Genomic DNA, 23626 nt, shown 5'->3' with positions numbered 1-23626 from the left:
CTGGTTCAACATATGCAAATCAATAAATGTAATCCAGCATATAAACAGAAAGAAAGACAAAAACCACATGATTATCTCAATAGATGCAGAAAAGGCCTTTGACAAAATTCAACAACCCTTCATGCTAAAAACTCTCAATCAATTAGGTATTGATGGGACGTATCTCAAAATAATAAGAGCTATCTATGACAAACCCACAGCCAATATCATACTGAATGGGCAAAAACTGGAAGCATTCCCTTTGAAAACTGGCATGACAGGGATGCCCTCTCTCACCACTCCTATTCAACATAGTGCTGGAAGTTCTGGCCAGGGCAATCAGGCAGGAGAAGGAACTAAAGGGTATTTAATTAGGAAAAGAGGAAGTCAAATTGTCCCTGTTTGCAGATGACATGATTGTATATCTAGAAAACCCCATTGTCTCAGCCCAAAATTTGGGTTGGTTCCAAGTCTTTGCTATTGTGAATAGTGCCTCAATAAACATACATGTGCATGTGTCTTTATAGCAGCATGATTTATAGTCCTTTGGGTATATACCCAGTAATGGGATGGCTGGGTCAAATGGTATTTCTAGTTCTAGATCCCTGAGGAATCGCCACACTGACTTCCACAATGGTTGAACTAGTTTACAGTCCCACCAACAGTGTAAAAGTGTTCCTATTTCTCCACATCCTCTCCAGCACCTGTTGTTTCCTGACTTTTTAATGATGGCCATTCTAACTGGTGTGAGATGGTATCTCATTGTGGTTTTGATTTGCATTTCTCTGATGGCCAGTGATGATGAGAATTTTTTCATGTGTCTGTTGGCTGTATAAATGTCTTCTTTTGAGAAGTGTTTGTTCATGTTCTTCACCCACTTTTTGATGGGGTTGTTTTTTTCTTGTAAATTTGTTTAAGTTCATTGTAGATTCTGGATATTAGCCCTTTGTCAGATGAGTAGGTTGCAAAAATTTTCTCCCATTTTGTAGGTTGCCTGTTCACTCTGATGGTAGTTTCTTTTGCTGTGCAGAAGCTCTTTAGTTTAATTAGATCCCATTTGTCAATTTTGGCTTTTGTTGCCATTGCTTTTGGTGTTTTAGACATGAAGTCCTTGCCCATGCCTATGTCCTGAATGGTGTTGCCTAGGTTTTCTTCTAGGGTTTTAGGTCTAACATGTAAGTCTTTAATCCATCTTGAATTAATTTTTGTATAAGGTGTAAGGAGGGGATACAGTTTCAGCTTTCTTTTTTTTTTTTTTTTGGTGGGATTCGTGTGACTTTTAATTTCTTATGTTACTAATGTCTTACAGTAAGTGTGAGGAGTAAAGACAGGTATGGGGTAAAGGTAAGGAAGAAGAGAAAAGTATTTTTCAAGTTCCTTGAACTATTGAAGCATGTGCTAGGATAAGAAAGTTCAGTAAAAGCATTATGTCCTTATCACCAGAGCTCTTAAAGGAGACATGGAACAGAGACGGGGCAACTCTTCAGCTCTTGCAGAAGTGACTGCTGGACAGAGAACAAATCCTGCATCAGCCTTGGCACACATGAAAGACTGAGCAATGCAGATGCTACACAGTTGGGCAGATGAAGAGCTGACTGTCCAGAATCTACTTCTAGCAAGCGAGTAGGTGCATGCACATCCCTTCTCTGGTCTGAGTGTCTCTTCCTCTCCGGCAGGACCCCACCAACTGTGCAGCCATGGAGTAGGTGTTGGGGAAGTCTTTTAGAAAAGAGGAAGATTTCTTTCTTATATATACGCTGGTAGTGTTGATTGAGCAGAAGTGGTTTCTTTTACTTTGGGGTGGTATCATTGTGTCCTGGTGACAAAATATCCTACACTTAGCAGTTGTAAAAGGCATAGGAGAGTGAAAGCAAGGCCTCTTTAGGACCTAGACTAGTGGGAAGGGGAATACGTGGATTCTAAGGGTAAGGGGATGAAAAAGCTAATTCTGTATCACCACAAATGAACTGACACATAAATGACACTTGGCTTTTTCCACTCATAGAAACACTCACTTCTTCTAGCTTATACTACTAAATCTAAGGTCAGCTTCATTACAGTTTGGGATATTTACTGTGCTTCTAAAGTAAAGGTGAAAAGCTACATCCTTAATAGTTTTTTCTCCTAATTAAATAGATTTGTGTAAGCTGAAAGCCTAAAGTCTAGGGATTCTTTTCATTATTTTATATGTTGGGGGAAACCCTTAAAATTCATCACTGCCATTTTTTTAACTTACAGAATTGAAAGAATATGAAATGGGCAGGGATAAGTAATTACACGAGTCATTGACGTGGTCAACATGCATCTAATTTTACCCACTGAGCAGAGAGCGAATGGGGGTAAGTTCTTTTGAGAAGAACCAAAATGTGTTTAAAAGGGAAGAATACTACACTAGACTATTTTTTTTCCTACATGGAAGAAAAGGATATATGGAATTGAGGGAGGTGAAAAGTGTCCATTAAACAAACACCTATTATTTGTGAATAATTCTATCAGAGTGGAATTGGGTGTGGACCATTAGTTTATCTCTGGCAGTGATCTTATGTTTTAGGTATCTAGAGTAAGATTATTTAGCTGGGTAATGGCTGGGTAGCGTGAATAGTTTTAATTTCAGTTCACAGCAAATGACGATGATCACAGATTAGCACCTTAGTTTGTACTTCCTCTGCACCTGAATCATCAATCACTGTGAAGCGTGAGCTGAAGTTCAGAAAGCTGTATTCTTAGATAACTCATCTGTGATTGCTCCAGGACTGCAGTTTACTTCAATCTAAGGGGTGGTTTTCTTATTAGAGAATGTAAGTATTCAATACTAAATACGAGACTGAAGCCTTGAAGACATTTTATAGTGGTGGCAGGTGTTATGGTTCAGGAATAGGCTGTTTAACAAGTCAAATGCATATCATTCCCTCTTAAGCATTAACTTTTTCGAAGCAATGGAATTATATTTTTTGGCTTGATATGGTGGTTTCTTCTATATTTGATTTCTCGGTTTTCTTAGTAGATATTACTGTCTCCTCTAATATTTCTTCAAAACTTTCCCCTATATGGGAGGTTTTCTTAGAGGCTACCTTAGATGCCTCCTCCTTCTCCTCCTCTTTCTTAAGTGATAGCCCTGTGGATGAGACTTTGGAGGTTGTAGAACTGAGGATTCCAGGTGGGAGCAGATAACTTGGATTGGGAAGTGGATTCAGCCCTGAAATGCTTAACCCACTGGTGCTAAAACGTGTCTCCTCGCCTTCCAGCAGTTTCCTGTAAGCAGCTATCTCAATGTCAAGAGCCATTTTGACATTGAGCAAGTCCTGGTATTCCCGAAGGTGGCATGCCATCTCACTCTTGGTGTTCCTCAGATCATTCTCCAGCTGCCCAATGCTATCCTGGTAGCCAGCTACCTCGGCACTGTGCCGCTCCTCCAGCTCCAGGATCTGCCTCTCCAAGGACTCCTTGGCTCCGCGCAGGCCCTCGATCACGATGGTGCGCGCCTGCAGCTGGCGCCGGTACTCGTGGATCTCCTCGCGGCTGGCCCTGATGGCCTCGGTGCTGCGCGCCGCCTGCTCGTTCAGGTTGGCAAACTTGGACTTGTACCATTCTTCCGCGGACTGCAGGTCCTTAGCGCCAGGGATTCATACTGGGCGCGGATCTCCCTCAGAGCCGAGGTCAGGTCTGGTTTAGCCACAGCCTTGTCCACCTCGGCCGCAGCCTGTGACGGACGACGCCTGCAGCGTGGCCAGCAGCTCCGCTACCTCCTCGTCGTGCACCTGGCGTACGAAGGCCAGCTCGTCCAGCAGCGACTCCACCTTCTTCTCCAGGTCCAGGAGGGCCAGCGTGGCGCCGCCCACGTCGCGCTGCTGCGCCTTCAGGGCGTGCTCGTCCGCGGCTCTCCTCCTCGCGCGCGCCCGCAGCCGCTGCACGTCCTAGGCCAGCCCGTCGCGCTCCAGCAGGGCCTGCGAGCGAGCCGAGCTGGCCTCCTCCAGCTGCGCGCGCAGCTCGCGCAGCTCGCGCAGCTCTGGCTGGAAGAGCTCGCGACGCGCGACGGCTCGGCGTGGCGCTGTCGCAGCGCGGCCAGCTCGGCCTCCAACGCGCGGTTCTGCGTTTCCAGCTGATGCACCTTCTTGATGAACACGGCGAAGCGGTCGTTGAGGCCACATTGCTGCGGGACAGCGACTGAGAGCGGAAGCTGCCCGCGCCGCCGGCCCCGCAGAGGCGGGCGGACAGGTGAGAGCCATTCCCGAACACCTTGCGGTAGGAGGAGGAGGAGCACAGGTAGTGCTCCGAGCCAAAGCTCATGGTGCAGGGATCCGGGCCGGACGTGCGGCTTCGGCGGGAGCTACAGAAGAAAGGAGAGGTGCGGCAGGCAGGGCCCAGTTTCAGCTTTCTACATATGGCTAGCCAGTTTTCCCAGCACCATTTATTAAATAGGGAATCCTTTTCCCATTGCTTGTTTTTGTCAGGTTTGTCAAAGATCAGATAGTTGTAGATATGCAGCATTATTTCCGAGGGCTCTGTTCTGTTCCATTGATCTATGTCTCTGTTTTGGTACCAGTACCATGCTGTTTTGGTTACTGTAGCCTTGTAGTATAGTTTGAAGTCAGGTAGCATGATGCCTCCAGCTTTATTCTTTTGACTTAGGATTGACTTGGCGATGCGGGCTATTTTTTGGTTCCATATGAACTTTAAAGTAGTTTTTCCAATTCTGTGAAGAAAGTCATTGGTAGCTTGATGGGGATGGCATTGAATCTATACATTAGCTTGGGCAGTATGGCCATTTTCACGATATTGATTCTTCCTACCCATGAGCATGGAATGTTCTTCCATTTGTTTGTATCCTCTTTTATTTCATTGAGCAATGGTTTGTAGTTGTCCTTGAAGAGGTCCTTCATGTCCCTTGTTAGTTGGATTCCTAGGTATTTGGGTATTTGATTCTCTTTGAAGCAATTGTGAATGGGAGTTCACTCATGATTTGGCTCTCTGTTTGTCTGTGATTGGTGTACAAGAATGCTTGTGATTTTTGTGCATTGATTTTGTATCCTGAGACTTTGCTGAAGTTGCTTATCAGCTTGAGATTTTGGGCTGAGACGATGGGGTTTTCTAGATATACAATCATGTCATCTGCAAACAGGGACAATTTGACTTCCTCTTTTCCTAATTGAATATCCTTTATTCCTTTTCCTGCCTGATTGCCCTGGCCAGAACTTCCAACATTATTTTGAATAGGAGTAGCGAGAGAGGGCTTCCCTGTCTTGTGCCAGTTTTCAAAGGGAATGCTTCCTGTTTTTGCCCATTCAGTATATTGGCTGTGGGTTTGTCATAGATAGCTCTTATTATTTTGAGATACGTCCCATCAATACCTAATTGATTGAGAGTTTTTAGCATGAAGGGTTGTTGAATTTTGTCAAAGGCCTTTTCTGCATCTATTGAGATAATCATGTGGTTTTTGTCCTTGGTTCTGTTTATATGCTGGATTACATTTATTGATTTGCGTATGTTGAACCAGCCTTGCATCCCAGGGATGAAGCCCACTTGATCATGGTGTATAAGCTTTTTGATGTGCTGCTGGATTCGGTTTGCCAGTATTTTATTGAGGATTTTTGCATTAATGTTCATCAAGGATATTGGTCTGAAATTCTCTTTTTTGGTTGTGTCTCTGCCAAGCTTTGGTATCAGGATGACGCTGGCCTCATAAAATGTGTTAGGGAGGATTCCCTCTTTTTCTATTGACTGGAATAGTTTCAGGAGGAATGGTTTCAGTTCCTCCTTGTACCTCTGTAGAATTTGGCTGTGAATCCATGAGGTTCTGGACTCTTTTTTGTTGGTAAGCTATTGATTATTGCCACAATTTCAGAGCCTGTTATTGGTCTGTTCAGAGATTCAACTTCTTCCTGGTTTAGTCTTGGGAGGGTGTATTTGTCACAATATTTTCTTAATTCATTCATCTGTTGATGGACACATAAGATTGCTTGCAAATATTGACTATTGTGAACAGTGCTAATATCCTGATTTCCTTTCTTTTGGGTATATACCCAGCAGTGGGATTGCTGGATTGTATGCTAGGTCTAATTTTAGTTGTTTTAGAAACCTCCAAACTTTTATCCATAGTAGTTGAAGAAATTTACATTCCCACCAACCGTGAACAAGAGTTCCCTTTTCTCCACATCCTCTCCAGCATTTGTTATTGCCTAACTGTAGATACAAGCCATTTAAAAGAATTTGATGCATTCTTCAACATGTCAATAGCACTTTTCAACTCTAGAAGTTTGCTTAATTCATTTTAATTATTTCAATCTCTTTGTTAAATTTTTCTGATAGAATTCTGAATTCCTTCTCTGCGTTATCTTGAATTTCTTTGAGTTTCCTCTAAACAGCTATTTGAATTTTCTGTCTGAAAGTTCATATATCTGTGTTTCTCCAGGATTGGTTCCTGGTGCCTTGTTTATTTCATTTGGTGTGGTCACATTTTCCTGGATGGTATTGATGCTTGTAAATGTTCGTTGGTGTCTGGGCATTGAAGAGTTAGGTATTTATCGTAGTCTTCACTGTCTGAGGTTTGTTTTTGCCTGTCTTTCTTGGGAAGATATTCCAGGTATTCAAAGGGACTTGAGTCCCAAGCCCAATAATGTTGTAGTGTTTGCAGACTCATAGAGGTGCCACCTTGGTGGTCTTGGATAAGTTCCAGAATTCTCCAGATTATGAGGCACAGACGCTTGTTCTCTTCTCTGACTTTCACCCAAACACCTGGAGACTCTCTCTCTCTCTCTCTCTCTCTGTGTGTGTGTGTGTGTGTGTGTGTGCGCGCGCTGAGCCACCTAGAAATGGGAGTATGATGATGCAGCCACCCCTGTGGCCATCACTACTTGGACTGCACTGAGCCAAACCTGAAGCCAGCAAAATATTTGGCCTCACTCATGGCCTTCCTCTTTAGAGTGGTGAGTTTCCCAAGGATCTGGGTGTGTCCAGAGATGTTCTCTGGGACCCAGGGATTGGAATCAATACTCTTAGCAATTGACCTGTGTTCTGTTCTACTGCAGCTATGCTGGCCCAGAAGCCACCATACAAAGTCCTTCCCACTCTTCCCTCCCCTTAACACAGATGGAGGAACTTTGGGAGTTCCATGGTCCATGGGAATTTCTGCCAGGCAACTGCCAATGTTCTCTTAAAGCCCATGGGCTCTTCCATCAGCTTGTGATGAATGTTTCTAGGCCTGTGACTCACCCTTCAGGTCAGTGGGTTCCCTTTTGGCCCAGGACAGGTCCAGAAATGCTTCCAAAGTGCCTAGGCCTGGATTTGGGGAGCCAAAGAGCTTGCTTGCTACTCTACTCCACTTTGGCCCTTGTACCTAGTGGGATCAGGAGAAAGTCTCCTTTACTTTTTCCTCTGTTTCTTTTTTTTTCTTAAACAGAAAGAGTCTTTCTCCACAGCCACCACAGCTAGAAATATGCTGGGTCTTCCCTGAAGCCAGCAAGTTTCAGAGCCCAAAGCCCACAGCCTTGGGTATCACTGCTGTTTATTCAAGGACTATTTAGTCAAAAGTGATGAATCCAGCCAAATATGGGTTCTTCCATTCAAGGCAATGGACTTCCTTTTAGTCCAAGGTATAGCTAGAAATGTTGTCTGGGAGCTAGGGCCTGAAATGAGGGCCTCACAATTCTGCGCAGTGACCTATCCTACTGTGGCTTAGCTAATATCCAAGATGCAAGACAAAGTCCTCTTTACTCTTCTCTCTCCTCTCCTTAAGCAGAAGGAAGGAGTTACCTTCACTGCTACAAGCTGCACTGCCTGGTGTTTGGGGAGAGATGGTGCAGACCATCCCTTAGACATGCCAGTTGGTGTTTCCCTGGGTCAAATGCCACCCTAGTTTACTGGCTCTAAGCCCAGCCTAGCACTGGGAGTTGACTAGGAATTGAAGTCCTTGTGTTCTAGATTACCTTTCAAGTTTACCTAGGACCCCAGAGCACTTCAGCCTGCGGTGGTGAGGCTTGCCATGAAACTCGAGTTCCAACTGCTAGAATGGGTGATTCCCCTCTGGCTAGGTCTGTTGTCTGCTGTGACTCCCTTCAATGTAAGATCTCACGGTCACTTCACTCTCCTTCCCCAAAGTGTACAGATTCTCCCTCTACATTGCATGGTTGCTTCCAGGGCATATGGAAGGGGTGGAGTTGGTGATTCAAGACTATCTCCCCTGCCCTCCTCAATTCCTCTTTCCGTGATATGAAATTCAAACCAATACTGTGATTGCTCACTTAAATTTTTTTTTTTTTTTTTTTTTTTTTTTGGTTCTTGTGACAGTGCCTTTCTCTGTGTAGAGAGTTGTTAAAAGTTGGTGTTCCACTTGGGGGAGAACAAAAGATATAGGCTTCTATTCTGCTAACTTGCTCTGCCTCCTCCCCATTTCTTGTGTGTCTACAGTTTGTTGAAAATATCATACATGGATAAAATTGGATGTTAAATGTAAATGATGAAGTAATTCTTTCTATAAACTAGTTCATATTGAATTCATAGAAAGATAATATGCATCTTAATTTCCATTGTTTTAGGAATACTAATCTATTTGAAATGAGATTTTTTATTAATTTATAGTTAAAATAATGCACTTTTGGAGAATATCATTTGAAATGTAAAGCAATATGCAATAACTGCAAATGCATGTGCATTATTTTACAACTTCTAAAACATTTTACTCTTTATTATTCTGACATTTCAAGACAACTCTAGTAACTGCTATTGTCTAATACATTCTGAGTAAAGATTTTTTACCATACCATTATTTTTATTTATTAGCAATTGATAACAAGTGTGCATTTTTTAAGTGTATAAGGTTTTGATCCATGTATATATTGTAGAGAGATGTATCAAACTAATTAACATATCTGTCATCTCATCACCTTAACATTCCTTGTGGTGAGAATGTTAAAAATCTATTATCTCAGCCATTTTGAATGGCAAGTCTTTTCATTTGAAGAATTTGATCTTCATTTTAAAATACAGACATTCTTGGGAGTCTAATTAAAATTTTACTGTGCTATATTCTTGAGCTAAGGCAAAATAAATAATGCATCTCTTTAAAAGATTATGACATTATTATAGTGACACTTTTTCCTATTATGTTTTCTAATTTTTGTGTGAGAAAGTAAAAATGCACCTTCAGATTCAAAAGAAATGTATATGGTAGTAAATATAATTTCAACATTTTGCACAAGTACTTTAAGCTAGACAAAAGAATATAGATTTTATTTAAGAGTAAACAAATATTTAGAAAAATAAGGATACATACTTATGAGTTTTATACATTTACAAATACAGAGAAAAGAGGAAGAAAATGGGATTTTTTAAACACCCCAAATTAACCTAGACTAAATACTGATTCTAATAACGTACTGCTTGCTTTTAGTCTCCATAAACTAAAGGCAATTCCATAATTAATTCAAAGAATAGTAACATAGCCTGTCAAAATACTTTAGAAGGTAAAAGCATCTAAAATTGTAAAGCAAACTTATTAACTTCTTTAACAAACATTAGTCAGAAACATCAATATTTTAAATGGTAGTTTTTAAATAGTCACTAAAACAATAAGAAGATATGCATATGTTGTCACTTCACTTGGAAACAATAAATTAAATTTGTCCCTGACCTGTATACCATAACATTTCCAAAAACTTAATAATTTGTGTTAATAAGGCAAAAGTGTAGAAAAAATACATATTGAAAATTAATCATTTAAACATAATGGATGACATTTAATATTATATGAAACAATAAATCATTTGGATAGTCTTTTCTACTGGAAACTATACTTTAAGCACACATTTTGAAATATAAATATTTTATCAAGATGCCATCAATGGTATAAGTCTCTCAATGTTGAAACCACTATTTAATAGCTCTGTAGGAAATTTATGTCTTTAAAGCAACTCCTTTGTGCCTTGCATGCTACTACATAAAATAGGTTTTAAAATATTCTATACAATCAAATAATGACCGATTTCAATATTATTTTTTGGGTTTTTTGTGCATACATACAAACCATTTTATTAATTCTTTTTTAAAATTAGACCACCTATCAGTTTTATTATAAGAGGATTTACATTTAGATCAAATATTAATTTTAAACTTCTTTGATATTACTTCACTTTATGGAAAGTTCTTTATATTAAGTTTGCCTGCTAAAGGGTGCCTGCACTGCTAAGTAAAGATGTGAATAAGATGCACAAACTGTTCTATTGATCAAGGAGGAACTGAATTTTATATACATATGTGATGACAATAACCAGAGGAATGCACTCTGTGACAAGGTAGGACATTTTTATCTGATGTCATTCTGTCCTATAAACCTACAGAAGAGCATATGAGAATTTCCTTTTCAGGGAAAACAGTAACATAGACAATTTTAAGAAGCCTTACAAATGACTTCAATATGTGTACGATGAATGTCAATATCCATAATGAATTATTGTTCTAGATCAGTAGTTTTGCAGAATTTAGTGAGTCAGATATTCTAGGAGACATGTTACAACACAGATTTATGGGGCCAACAGGAGGATTTTATTTCAGTAGTTCTGTGGTGAAGCCTGAGAAGTTACGTTTCCAGATATTGCTCATGCTTCTGGTTGCCAGGGCCCACACATTGTGAACCATTGCCCTAGAAGATCCTGTTACCTCCAGGCACAGGCATTGTGAAAGACATTTTCAGCAGTGGGAAAAATTTTTCTCTCCACACATAATTCTATTCTCTGAATCTGTAACTGACATTAGACACATAGGCCTGCCTTTTTATATACCAGAAAGATAAAAGACTGAGTTTTTTTTTTTTTGCTTTTTTAAACTTATTATCTGTAATATAGTAGACATGAAGATAAGTAAGCCATGGTCTTTCTTTTAACCTGGTATAACATAGTACAACCTAGCAGGGTTATAGGGAGATGACATATGGTAAGCACAAGGCAAAGAAATATTCAAGGAATACAGAACTGAAAAGCATGCCAACACAGATGAAACTAGAGGCTATCATTTTAAGTGAAACAACTCATAAACAGAAAGTCAAATACTGCATGTTCTCACTTATAAGTGGGAGCTATAAGTAATGTGTACACATGGATATGAAATGTGGAATTATGGACATTGGAGACTTGGAGGAGTTGGAGGGAGCAGAGGGATGATGAATGAGAGCTTGCTTATTGAATACAGAGTACACTGTTCAGGTGATAGTTGCTTTGAAAGCCCAGACTATGCAATGTATCCATGTAACAGAACTGCACTTATACCCATTAAATGTATACAAATAAAAAATAAAAAAAGAAGACCAACTACTGCAACATGGAGATCTGAGTTAGAATAAACGTTCTGAAAGAGGTGACTGAAGGATTATATCTTATAAGATGCATATAATTTACCCAGGTGTCATAGTGAAATAATTTTTGACAATGAAACACAATGAAAAGTAGTTTATCTTTCTGATATGCGTGAAACAAATAAGACAAAAAGAAGTTTTCTATTATAATCTGCTCACAAAAATGCTTGACCCCAGTCTATACCTTGTTATTTTTCCCACTGTATTATCTTGTTGCATTCTGAATAATATTGTTTTGTTTGGTTTGTTTTGAGTTGCAGTTATGTTTGTATTTCCAGACTGATTCCCACTTCATAAAATGTTTAAGATTCCTTGACTCAAACTGTGAAAAATCACATCGTAAAAAGTTTCAGATAAATTTCTTTGTGTTGTTTTACAATTATAAAAAGCAATCTAAATATAAACAGACAGGTTCACATGCACCTCCTACCATGAGAATGACGTATTACAGGGAGGATGAACATTGATCCACGTCTTTGTTGTTCTGTGCTTGACTACTAGAAAAATTAGTCTAAGGGTGAGACTGGCCTGGACTTTTGTAGAGAAAAATCCTATCCTATGACAAGAATATTCTGCCACTTCTGTCTTATATTCTCTATGTTCTTAGGAGCTCAGAGAATGTTTGTATAAGGGAAAAGAAAGCCTAAATATTTGCTAACTAAAAATAATTGCTTATGAGATATTTAACAAAGTTGAACTAGTTGCATCTAAGTCAATTTGAGTTTAAATCCATTGTTCTTACACATTTTATTAGACATAACTTCAAAAATGACTGATTAAGAAAAAACATTCCAGTCTGGGCTGGGTGGCTCACACCTGTGATCCCAACACTTTGGACTTTGGAGGCCAAAGTGGAAGGATTGCTTGAGCTCAGGACTTAAAGACAAGACTGGGCAACATAGCAACACCTGTCTTTAATAAAAATAAATTAGCTGGGTGTGGTGTTGTGTGTCTGTAGTTCCAGCTACTCAGGAGGCTGAGGTGAGAAGATTGCTTGACCCAGAGAGATCAAGACTGCAGTGAGCTATAATCAGGCCACTGCACTCCGGCCTGGGTGAGAGAGCCAGCTCCTGCCCGTAACCCCCACCAAAAAGAAGGAAAAGAAAAGCATTCCAGGCAGAGGAACGAGCATGTACAGCCAGCTGCATTTAAGCCTAAATTTGAATGTGGAGAAATCTAAACAGTTATTTTTTTTCTAGAAAATATAATTATAGAAAAGTAACATTTGAGTAAAATAGGAAAAATAATTCATACAGAGGCTTATGTATCATACATTAATACATTGATATATTTATTTTTGTTTGGTGTGTATGTGTGGTATAAATAGAACAGTACAATATATATAATACAACAGTACATGGTGATTAAGAATTCTATGTTTGAATAAGATATATAGTTTGAATAAGGTAAGAAAACTTTAAAAAAATAAATTAATGTTTGGTTTTTAAGTTAATAACAAATTGTGTATACTATATGACCCCAACTAAATTTTCAATCAATATCAAATATTTATTTAAAATGGTAATATATGTCAGGTGTTGTTTTATATATTGAGAATACAGTGTCAAAGAGTACAATTTTTCTGTGCTCAATATTGTAATCTATCACAAAAAGATGAAAAGTAAATGGGAAAAGAAGAAGAAACATATCAGAAAGTGAAAAGTGTCATGTAAAGTATGACAATGAAGTCAAGTGATGGCAATGTAGCTTTTTAGGCAGAGAGACAGGAAAGGGCTGTCTTAGATGGTAAATGTATTAGCTACTTATTGCTGTGTAACAAGAAAGCTAATATTCAGTGGCTTAAAATAATAAACATTTATCTTCTTAGTTTCTAAGTCTTAGAGATTGGGCATTGCTTAGTTAGTTGCCTCTGGCTCAAGGTCTCTTAAAAAGTTGCAGTCAAACTTTTAGATGAGACTCTAGCCTCATCTGAGAGCTTAACAGTGGAGGACCTATTTCCAGGATCACTCCCATGATTGTTGGCAAGCCTCAGTCTTCCGCTATGTGGACCTCTCTACAGGAAGCCTTGGTCTCCTATCACATGGGCCTTCCCACAGGACTGCCTGATAATATGGCAGGTGGCTTCCCTCAGAATTAGAGACCCAAGAGACAGTACAACCAGGTTGGATTCCATAGTCTTTATAACCTAACTTCAAAAATGACATCATTTCTTTCATATACTGTTGGTTCTAAACCAGTCAGTACATCCATTGAAGGAGACAGAATTAAATGGTGGCATAAATACCAGGACATGGATATCATTGATAGCCATCTGGCATCCTGCCTACCACAGTAGCACATAAGTGGAAATCTTAATGCTAAGAAGAAAACTAGTAATGACATAGCCAGGTACAAGAACACATCAAGCCAGAAAATATCATGATATATTTTGTAATATAGTTTTAATCAATCTGTTTATAGACAGGCATAAAAATATTTGCCTGAGGGCCTGCAAATCCTAGGTTATGCAGTGTAAATATTTCCAGAAAATAAAAAGATTTAATGAGGCATATGAGATAGCAAAATATAATTCAGCTTAAGATAACATTTTTAATGGTGATGAAATAGTGTAACTTCCTTGCAACCCTCATATTTTCATGAATTAACTTGCTCTATCATTGAATAACAGAGCCAACACTTGGATTATATGTCTTCTTGGAGGATTCTCCTCAACATCATATTCTTGTACTATTTCTTCTCACTTTATTGCTGGTCATTGCCTAAAGAATGATGAACTTTGCCTTTCAGAAGGATTTTACTCCTCTTCAGAAGTGTCTGAAAAAGTGAAAGGCAAAACAGTGATGCAGTTAACTCTTTTCTTTTATGGTTCTTTTCCTTGATTTCCACAAAAACACACACTTGGTTATATGATTTTTCTTTATTGAATGTTTTGTATAATGAAACAGTGTGCTTAGAACATTTAATTATGTATATTACGTAAGGTTTTTCCTGAGTCAGCTGATTTCTGTATCACCCAACTCCACCAATGCCCCATCCTTCTAGTTGCACAAATTCTACATTTATAGCTTCCCTTTGAGAAAATATAATGCCAAAATAGAGAAACTGAAGTTGATTCTACATATATACAGCCTTTCCATACATATGAGTTATGCAGTTTAACAGAATCATGAGGCTTTGGTTGGACAATTGGTGATGGATATTAACCTCCTGTGGTCTGTTATGAAAAGAAATAGGAGTCCATTTTAATGCCTCAAAAGACATAGACAAACTTCACTATGAGCATTTTTTATTTATTGCCATTTTTTCTTCATAGCAGTGTACTATTATGCTGTTTGTATCACCTATCTGAGTGTTTCTCACATCAACCTAAAGAAAACACTTTTCTTTATCATGTAGAGCATAAATCGAAAGTAAAATTTACCAACTTTTTAAAAAAAGTCCCCACAATGGCTTACCAGAGAAAATGTAAAATATCTCGAGCCTACTTATTAGACTAATAAATAACCTTCAGAAAATAAACACCTTAATATTTTGGAGCTCTGGCAAAAATTCAAATATTTATACAGCATATGTGGAATTTGAGACTGCTACTTATTCTGATGTAGAAAAGCAGTAGGTGGGCCGGGTGCGGTGGCTCACGCTTGTAATCTCAGCACTTTGGGAGGCCGAGGCGGGCGGATCACGAGGTCAGGAGATCGAGACCACGGTGAAACCCCGTCTCTACTAAAAATACAAAAAAAAAAATTAGCCGGGCGTGGTGGCAGGCGCCTGTAGTCCCAGCTACTCGGAGAGGCTGAGGCAGGAGAATGGCGTGAACCCGGGAGGCGGAGCTTGCAGTGAGCCGACATTGCACCACTGCACTCCAGCCTGGGGGACAGAGCGAGACTCCGTCTCAAAAAAAAAAAAAAAAAAAAAAAAAAGCAGTAGGTGCTATTAATCAACATGCTATTGTATGTTATTGGATGTCATATTCTATATGTTGAAGTTACAGGCAGCTACGAACATGTATTAGAAAAACACATTCTCTCAATTTTGTGTTTACTTTTATGAAATAATCATATTTCTTTCCAAACAGTCATAATACTTTGACTAGTCTCTTTAAATATTCTCAATCTTCTGCCTTCCTGTCCAAATAATTGTATTTTTCTCGTTCAAGGTTATGTATGCATGCCATAGTCACATCTTCCTGACATTCCATGTTCTCTTCCACAGAGGTGTAACTAATCAATAAACAAAAAAAAGATATATTATCAAACCCTTATTTCCTCTCATTAGTGTAGGCAATGGCACTTGACTTATCTTTGTATACCGTTTTGCTAAGTTTCCCTGTTAAAGTTAACATCATGACAAAGCAGTCTCGCATAACTAGAAGTAAACGTGATTTACAACCATACATGTAAATAAAAAGAAATCCTTAGTTTTGAATGAAAATAATATTGGAATACTCAAAAATTTTCCAGGAATACCAACATGAGTGAATGAGCAATTGTACATACAGGGAAGAAATATGTTTTCTATATGGAAAATAGTTTTAATTATAATCAATAAAATATACAATGTATCAGTAAAAACAAAGATTTCAATTTGTTTTCCTATATACACTCTGAAAAAAAATAAGTCATTGAATGTTGCACATCAGTAAAAAGAACATGTGGAACAATTCTGATATAAAGCATTGGTCAATTCATCATAATAAATTTGTAATACTTCTAAACATTTCATAGAAAATGAAATTATATAATGTAAAACAAATAAGACATATATATCTATATGGGTAACCCTATTTGCTATAATTGTCTTTCAGTTATGTAATCTGTTGAATTTTGAATTAACCTGCAGTAAACAATTTTTTTAAAGTTACTCAAAATTTTTCAGAAGTTATATATAGTGAAAACATTAGGATGAGAGAGAGAGAGATAGAAAGATTATATTCAGATAATGGAGGGCATTTTCTCTAATTGTTTGAAGCATAAGTTAGCATAGCGAAACTTACTCATTGACTACCTGCCCTTTATTTTCAGCACCAAAGTAGCATGAAAACTAGAAAACCAGAAAAGAAAATTTAACTCACCCACTCATTTTGCCTCTAACACCCCCTGCTGCCAGTACTCTCTATTGACCAATGTAGTGGCACCCAACCACACACTGAAATATAACTATCTTCTGAAACAGTATTTATCAAATACTCTCTCTCTCAGACTTTTCACTCTACATTCTTTTGAGATACCAGCTATTAGCACCCAAGCCTCTAACAGCACAGTGAAATTTGGAGTTATAATTCTCCAGTGCAATGTGAAACTCTTCAAAGGAAATAGAGGGAGAGATTGTGGTAAAACCATTTTGATGGATATGGAGCTGAAAGAAGAACTTCAGATTGCATGTAATATTCTAATTTCCCAGAAAAAAATTAACATTTGCCAAAGAAATAGGCACCACCTCAGCTCAACAGACAACTCAATTAATGATATTGTCAGTTAGGACCTGGAATTTTGATCAGGAGCCATGTACATCAATGTCCTCTCCAAGTATATATCTGAGATACAAAATTTACTGTTGTCCAAACTGAAACTGTGGGTAACACAAAACGTTCAACTCATACTGTTTCTTGGCAGAGCCTGGTTTTAATTTATCCCATTTCTTAGTAAATATCTAGCTGATGTATATTTAAAATGAATACTTTTAAAAAAAAATAATTAGGAGACCATATAAAAGGCAAATTAACAAATGCCAAAAGAATATTGTTCTAAATATTCAGTACAAAACGTATATTTTACTTCTGTTATATATAATTGAGACCATAGTCTTAGAAAAAATATATAGAAAAAAGATAAAATGATTTAGACCAAATGTTCATCTCTCTCTTGAAATATAAACATTTACTGGCAATTATCAAAATAGCATATATACTTAATTTTAAAAAATAAAGCAAATGGTGAAGGAGACCATCAGCAAACACAAGGTGAAGATCTAGGCTGGGATATTTTTATGTTTAAATAAAAAATGTTTAATCATAGAAATCAATTATTCATATTTAATAACAAAAATTATTTTAATAAAGAAGCTTGTTTATTACAGAACTGTATTTTTAAAAGGATCATTGTATATTGCCTGTGAGAAACTAAAGTGGTGGAAATTTCTTTAAAACAAAGCAAATTAGCATGGCAATACCATTTTACTGAGAGGTGTACTTACTTCAACATGGCTTCTAGAAAAATTAGAAATAATAACACTATTAATCTAAAATATGTATAATGTGGTACATAAATAATAATGTTATAAATGATAGTTAATATTTCTTGACTGCTTTATACATAGCAGGAAATGAAATAAAAAAAAAATATATATATATATATTTTTTTGAGACAGAGTCTCACTGTCGCCCAGGCAGTGCAGAGGCGCAATCTCGGCTCACTTAAAATAAATATTTTTAAGTAGGTCTTGGGAATCAGAAGATTTTAGTTACAGATTTGAGTTTTGTCACTTATTAGCTATATGACCTTAGGCAATAACTTAATCTCTGTATAATTCAGGAAGTTCACCTTTAAAGTGTAATAATGATAACAAATAACAAGAAGTGTGTTGTATAGATTAAATAAAGCAATACACATGGAAACACCTGCCAAAAAGCTTATTTTCATTTCATTAGCATTTCTGATCTAAGAAATAGGCTGAAGCCTGTTTAATATTTTCAACTCAATGGTTTCAATGTTTATATTTATTGTAAGATTTGCTGCCATTTTAAACATTGAAACAAACACTTAAAACAAATTTCAGAAGAAGCCAATTACTAAGTGTTGCTCAAAGAGAAATTATATAAGCAAGGATATTTGTTCACAGCTACACTACACATTTAGAGTCAACACCAAATGCATGCCTAAAGAGAAGAAAATAAGTAGGAAGTCAAATCATCATAAAATGTCTCTTATGAATAGGAACATTCAAGATGTGGTAAGACACTTCAAAAGATAAAGGGATGCTGACTGCAATTGTGAGTCTTCTTTTTTTCTCGAATCTCAAAAGATTAGAAACTAGAAATGTGAAAATTTGTAATATGGGAAAATATAATTGAGACCACAGTCTTAGAAAAAATATATAGGAAAAAGATAAAATGATTTAGATCAAATGTAAATCTCTCTCTTGAATAAGCAAGGCAATCAAGAATGAAGAGTTCATCTGAAACTTTAACAAAGTTAAAGTCATATAACCTTATTGCATTTTACCTTGTGACCACACTCAAGAACAAATCCAACAGAGGAAATGCAATGACTGTAGTAATTAATATGTAATTTTAGTTATTGGTATAAAAGCTATCCCCAAATGAGTGGCATTTTGTTGTATAGGACAGGAATTCTGACAGGGTACATCTAGGAACATTTTTGTGGTATCTGGAACTCAGCTAAAAGACTTGACTAACTGTAGGTGAGTTGTGCAACAGGGGACAAGAATTATCTAGGTTGAGATAACCTGTGGACCAGGATCAGCTAGGAATGCCATTCTACTTCTTTTATGAATTCAAAGACTTCTCTGTTTTATGAGGTATAATTAACATATAATAAACTGTAAATATGTAAAATATACAATTTGACATATAAACCATTGAACTTATCACCACAAATAAGATAATTAACATAGCCATTATCCCCAAAGTTTTCTTGTGCCTCATTTTAATTTCTTCCTCCTGCTTCTACCCATGTTATTATCCCTAGGTAACCACTCATGTGGTTGCTATCAGCATAGATCATTTTGTATTTTCTATAAGTTTATGTAAACAGAATCCTATTGTATGTACACACTTTTGTTCTGCTACTTTTACTTCCTGTAGTTTGAGACTTATTCATTTGGTTGTTAAATATTAATAGTCTATTACTTTTTAATGTGAGACAGTATTCCATTGTGGTAGATCAATTTGCCCATTGATAACATTGGCTTGTTTTCAGTTTTTTATTGTAAATGAAACAACTACTAACATTTGTGTTTTTGTGTGGATACATGCATTTCTTTCTCTTAGGTAAATAGAAATAGGAAGACAATATCAAGTATTATGGTAAATGTGTAGGCAGTATTTTAAGAAACCGTCCAATTTTTTTTTTGGAAATTATGCACCATTTTATCTTGCCAGTAGCAGTGTATGAGAGTTTCAGTTGTTTCACATCATTGCTAACACTTGTTTTGCTGAGGCTTTTTAATTTTAGCTGCTCTAGTAGGTATATAATTGTATTGCATTGTGGTTTACTGTTCATTTCTTATATGACTGTGTTGAGTATTATTATTGAGTTTACTAGCCATTATTATATTTTCTGTGCTGAAGTCTGCTTAAATCTTTTGCTTGGTATTTTTAAATTGTTTTATCTTAATAATGAGTTCAAAGAATTCACTAAATACATGCTATATGAAAGTCCTTGTCAGATATGTTTTAGAAATAATTAAAGTCCAGTCTGTAGCTTTCTGGTCTACTGGTATGACAGTACCTTTGCTATGAACTGTGTCTGCAGGCATTTGAAAAAATATGTATTCAGCTCTTATTGGATAGAGTGTCCCATAAATATCAATTAGGTAAAGTTGACTGATAGTATTGTTCACATCTTCTGTATCCTTATACATTTACTGTCTACTTTTTCTGGTATTGAAATCTAACTTAATTATAGACTTTTTTTCATGTATTTTAAGTTCCGTATTAGGTTCATGAACATTAGAATGTTATGTGTTCTTGATTAATTGGCCCTTTTATCACTAATAAATAACTTTAGTTTTCTCTGTTATTATCCCTCCTAGAAATTTCTGAGTCTGAGATGAATTTTAACACTATAGATGTCTAATTGATTAGTGTAGTCATGGGAGTCCCCAAGACCACCATCAGGTTAAATGATTCACTCAAAAAACTTACAGAACTCAGAAAAGCTATTATGCTTGCTGGTTATAATAGTTAAAAGACACATATTAAAATGAGCAAAGGGAAAATGTGCATATAGCAGAATTCCAGAGAAACCAGGTGTGATCGTCCAGTTTTGTGCTCCAAGTGAAGCTGTACAGAGAGCACTTAATTCTCCCAGAAATGATGTTTGACCACACATGGAGTATTGCTATCTAGGAAAGCTCACCTGAGCCATGTTGTCCAATCTTTTATTACAGGTCAGTTACTGTCATAGTCCATTTTCACGCTGCTAAAAAAATACATAACTGGGACTGGGCAATTTACAAAAGGAAGAGGTTTATTGGACTCACAGTTCCAAATTGCTCGGGAAGCCTCACAATCATGGTGGAAGGTGAAAAGCACTTTTTACATGGCAGTGTCAAGAGAGAATAGAGCTTGTGCGAGAAAACTCTCCTTTTTAAAACTATCAGATCTCATGAAACTCGTTAGCTATCATGCGAACAGTACATGAAGGACCTGCCCCCATTATTCAGTTATCTCCTACAAATTCCCTCCCATAACACATGGGAATTATGGGAGCTACCAGATGAGATTTGGATGGGGACACAGAGCCAAACCATATCAGTCACATAGGTATAGAACACCTGGATGACTGACCTTAACTAATCAGTTTTTAGCCCTAGGTTTCCAGACCTGTGATGGCAGGGCCTGCTGCAAAGGTCTCCAGCATGATCTAGAGATATTTTTCCCATTGTCTTGGTGATTAACATTTGGCTCCTTGTTACGTATAAAAAATATCTTCAGCTGGCTTGATTTATCCTCAGAAAATGGGATTTTTCTTTCCCATCATATTGTCAGGCTGCAGATTTTCTGAACTTTTATTCTGTTTCCTTTTTAAAACTGAATGCCTTTAACAACATCCAGGTCACATCTTGAATACTTTGCTGTTTAGAAATTTCTTCTGACAGATACCCTGAATCATCTCAAGTTCAAAGTTCCACAGATATTGAGGACAGGGGCAAAATGCCAGCAGTCTCTTTGCTAAAACATAACAAGAGTCACCATTACTCCAGTTCCCAACAAGTTCCTCATCTCCATCTGAGACAACCTCATCTGGATTTCATTGTCCATATTATGATCAGTATTTTGGTCAAAGCCGTTCAACAAGTCTCTAGGAAGTTCCAAACTTTCACACATTTTCCTTTCTTCTTCTGAGCCTCCAAACTGTTTTATACTCTGCCTGTTACTCAGTTCCAAAGTTGCTTCCACATTTTTGGGTATCTTTACAGCAGCACCCCACTCTACTGGTACCAATTTATTGTATTAGTTTGTTTTCACGTTGCTGATAAAGACATACCCAAGACTGGGCAATTTACAAAAGAAAGAGGTTTATTGGACTCACAGTTCCACATTGCTGGGGAGGCCTCACAATCATGGTAGAAGGTGAAAGGTACTTTTTACATGGCAGCAGCAAGAGAAAAGAGAGCTTGTGCAGGGAAACTCCTCTTTTTAAAACTATCAGATCTGGTGAAATTCATTTGCTATCACAAGAACAGCATAGGAAAGACCTGCCCCCATGATTCAATTATCTCCCACTGGGTCTCTCCCATAACACATGGGAATTATGGGAGGTAGAAGATGATATTTGGATGGGGACACAGAGCCAAACCATACCAGTAACATAGGCGTGGAACACCTGATGACTGACCTTGACTACTCAGTTTTTAGCCACCACCCCCACAGAGGTCAAACTGATATCGTGTCCCAGGGTCCCAGAAGAACAAAAGCTGGCATTCAGCATAAATGAAATTGTTAGCATAAATTATCTGGCATGGTCCAAGACCCCAGATTTACAATATTTATCAGGCAGGATATTCCAGGAGTTTATTGGTTGTCTCCTAGGAGCTGATCAAGATCCAGTCATTTGTTTTTAATGTGCAGAGTTTAAACACCCCAGGCTTATTGCAAAGCACATACACCTCTTTGTATGTGTACTTACTTCAGAGTTTATAAACTCTAATTTTAAATTATCATAGTCTACTTTAAGGTAATATTATACATTTTTGCCTATAGTATTAGTAACATATAAAACCATGAAGCATTCTACTTAAAGTGAAGCAATTGTCAAAACCAGCCCAACAATACTAAATATGGTAAAGATTAAATGGAGTGGCAAAATATAACATAGGCATGTAGAAAGTTACGATTAAATTGAATAATGATTTGCCATTTTTTTAGATTGAACATAAGCATTGTTTATAATTTAGTTGTCCCATTTTAGATGTATATCTTACATAAACATATACATATGCATATACATAAGCTATATGCTTATAGTAACATTGCTTACGGCAGCAAAACTATCCTTCCAAAAGAGAATGGATATTAACAAAAGGCTATCACAGGGCTGTTAAAATAAGCCATGGCAATATGCATCGACAATCATGAAATATATATATAAAATTTGATGCAAATTTGTTCAAAAAATTTAAGCATCTTTAGAGATTAATATATACAAATGTGTACATATATGTAATTGAATATAGTTAGAAAAATAATGCAATGAATAATTCAATACTATATTTTGCTCTGGGGAGAAATGTTAGCAGAACTAAATTCAAGAGGTGTGAAAATGGAACTTCAGGAGTACTGATATATTCTCCTCTCTTAGGTTGGAAACTGGGTTTGATTAGAGGTTTGGTGGTAAAAATAAAAGAAAACTAAAGAAATAAAGGTCTCATTGAAATAAGATACTATCAAAGAATCACAACAATGATGGCTTTATTTTAGAAAAAGTAAAAAGCAGTAACTGATCCCTCACAAAGCAGTAAGAAAGTCAGCCACATCTCTAATTCTCCATTCCTGCATGTCCCTACCTGAGATCACCAACTATATTGGTTTAGGACAATCAAACAAAAATAATAAATATCCTGGTCAGGAGGTCAAAAAGTATTAATAACATGACCATATAACAAATATAATTAAACACTTGCAGATATAAAAATTACATGAAGCAGAAGTTCAAAATTCAGGACAGAACCAGACAAAGTAAGAAGGAGCTCAGGACAGAGGCTAATAATAGTAATAAAGAAGAGATTAATTAAAGGCAACAAAAGGAAAATAACTATAATACTGAAAAGCACAATAAAGGATAAAGAGGAGATGAAGAAACAAATAATTAGGCCAAATACATATATAATTAAAAATAGAGAAAAAGATAAAAGAGTTCAGAAAAAAATGAATATTTAGAAGATCTAACATACAAAACAGTGGAGTATCTGAACAAGAAAATCATAGCAATAAACAACTACCAATTACTACTGCTACTAATTCAAAAAAAATTCTATTAATTTACTACTAATTCAATAAAACTTTTTAGAAATAAAGACTTGCATCTATAGATGTACGTAAAATATCAAACAAAGAGTCAGTTCCGATACATAAATATTAAACTATGAGAATTAAATATTTTT

The 23626-nt window shown here is 36.9% G+C and overlaps 1 pseudogene; it reads right to left on the bottom strand.

Moving 5' to 3' along the window:
* Nucleotides 1-1546: 1546 nt before the first annotated feature.
* On the bottom strand, nt 1547-4266 carry LOC129471426 (alpha-internexin-like; annotated as a pseudogene).
* Nucleotides 4267-23626: the final 19360 nt, after the last annotated feature.

This window comes from Symphalangus syndactylus, chromosome 2, assembly GCF_028878055.3.
Source record: "Symphalangus syndactylus isolate Jambi chromosome 2, NHGRI_mSymSyn1-v2.1_pri, whole genome shotgun sequence".
In the NCBI taxonomy this organism is placed as follows: domain Eukaryota; kingdom Metazoa; phylum Chordata; class Mammalia; order Primates; family Hylobatidae; genus Symphalangus; species Symphalangus syndactylus.
The sequence above is the reverse complement of the archived record's forward strand: the minus strand, read 5'-3'. Positions and strand labels throughout refer to the sequence as shown.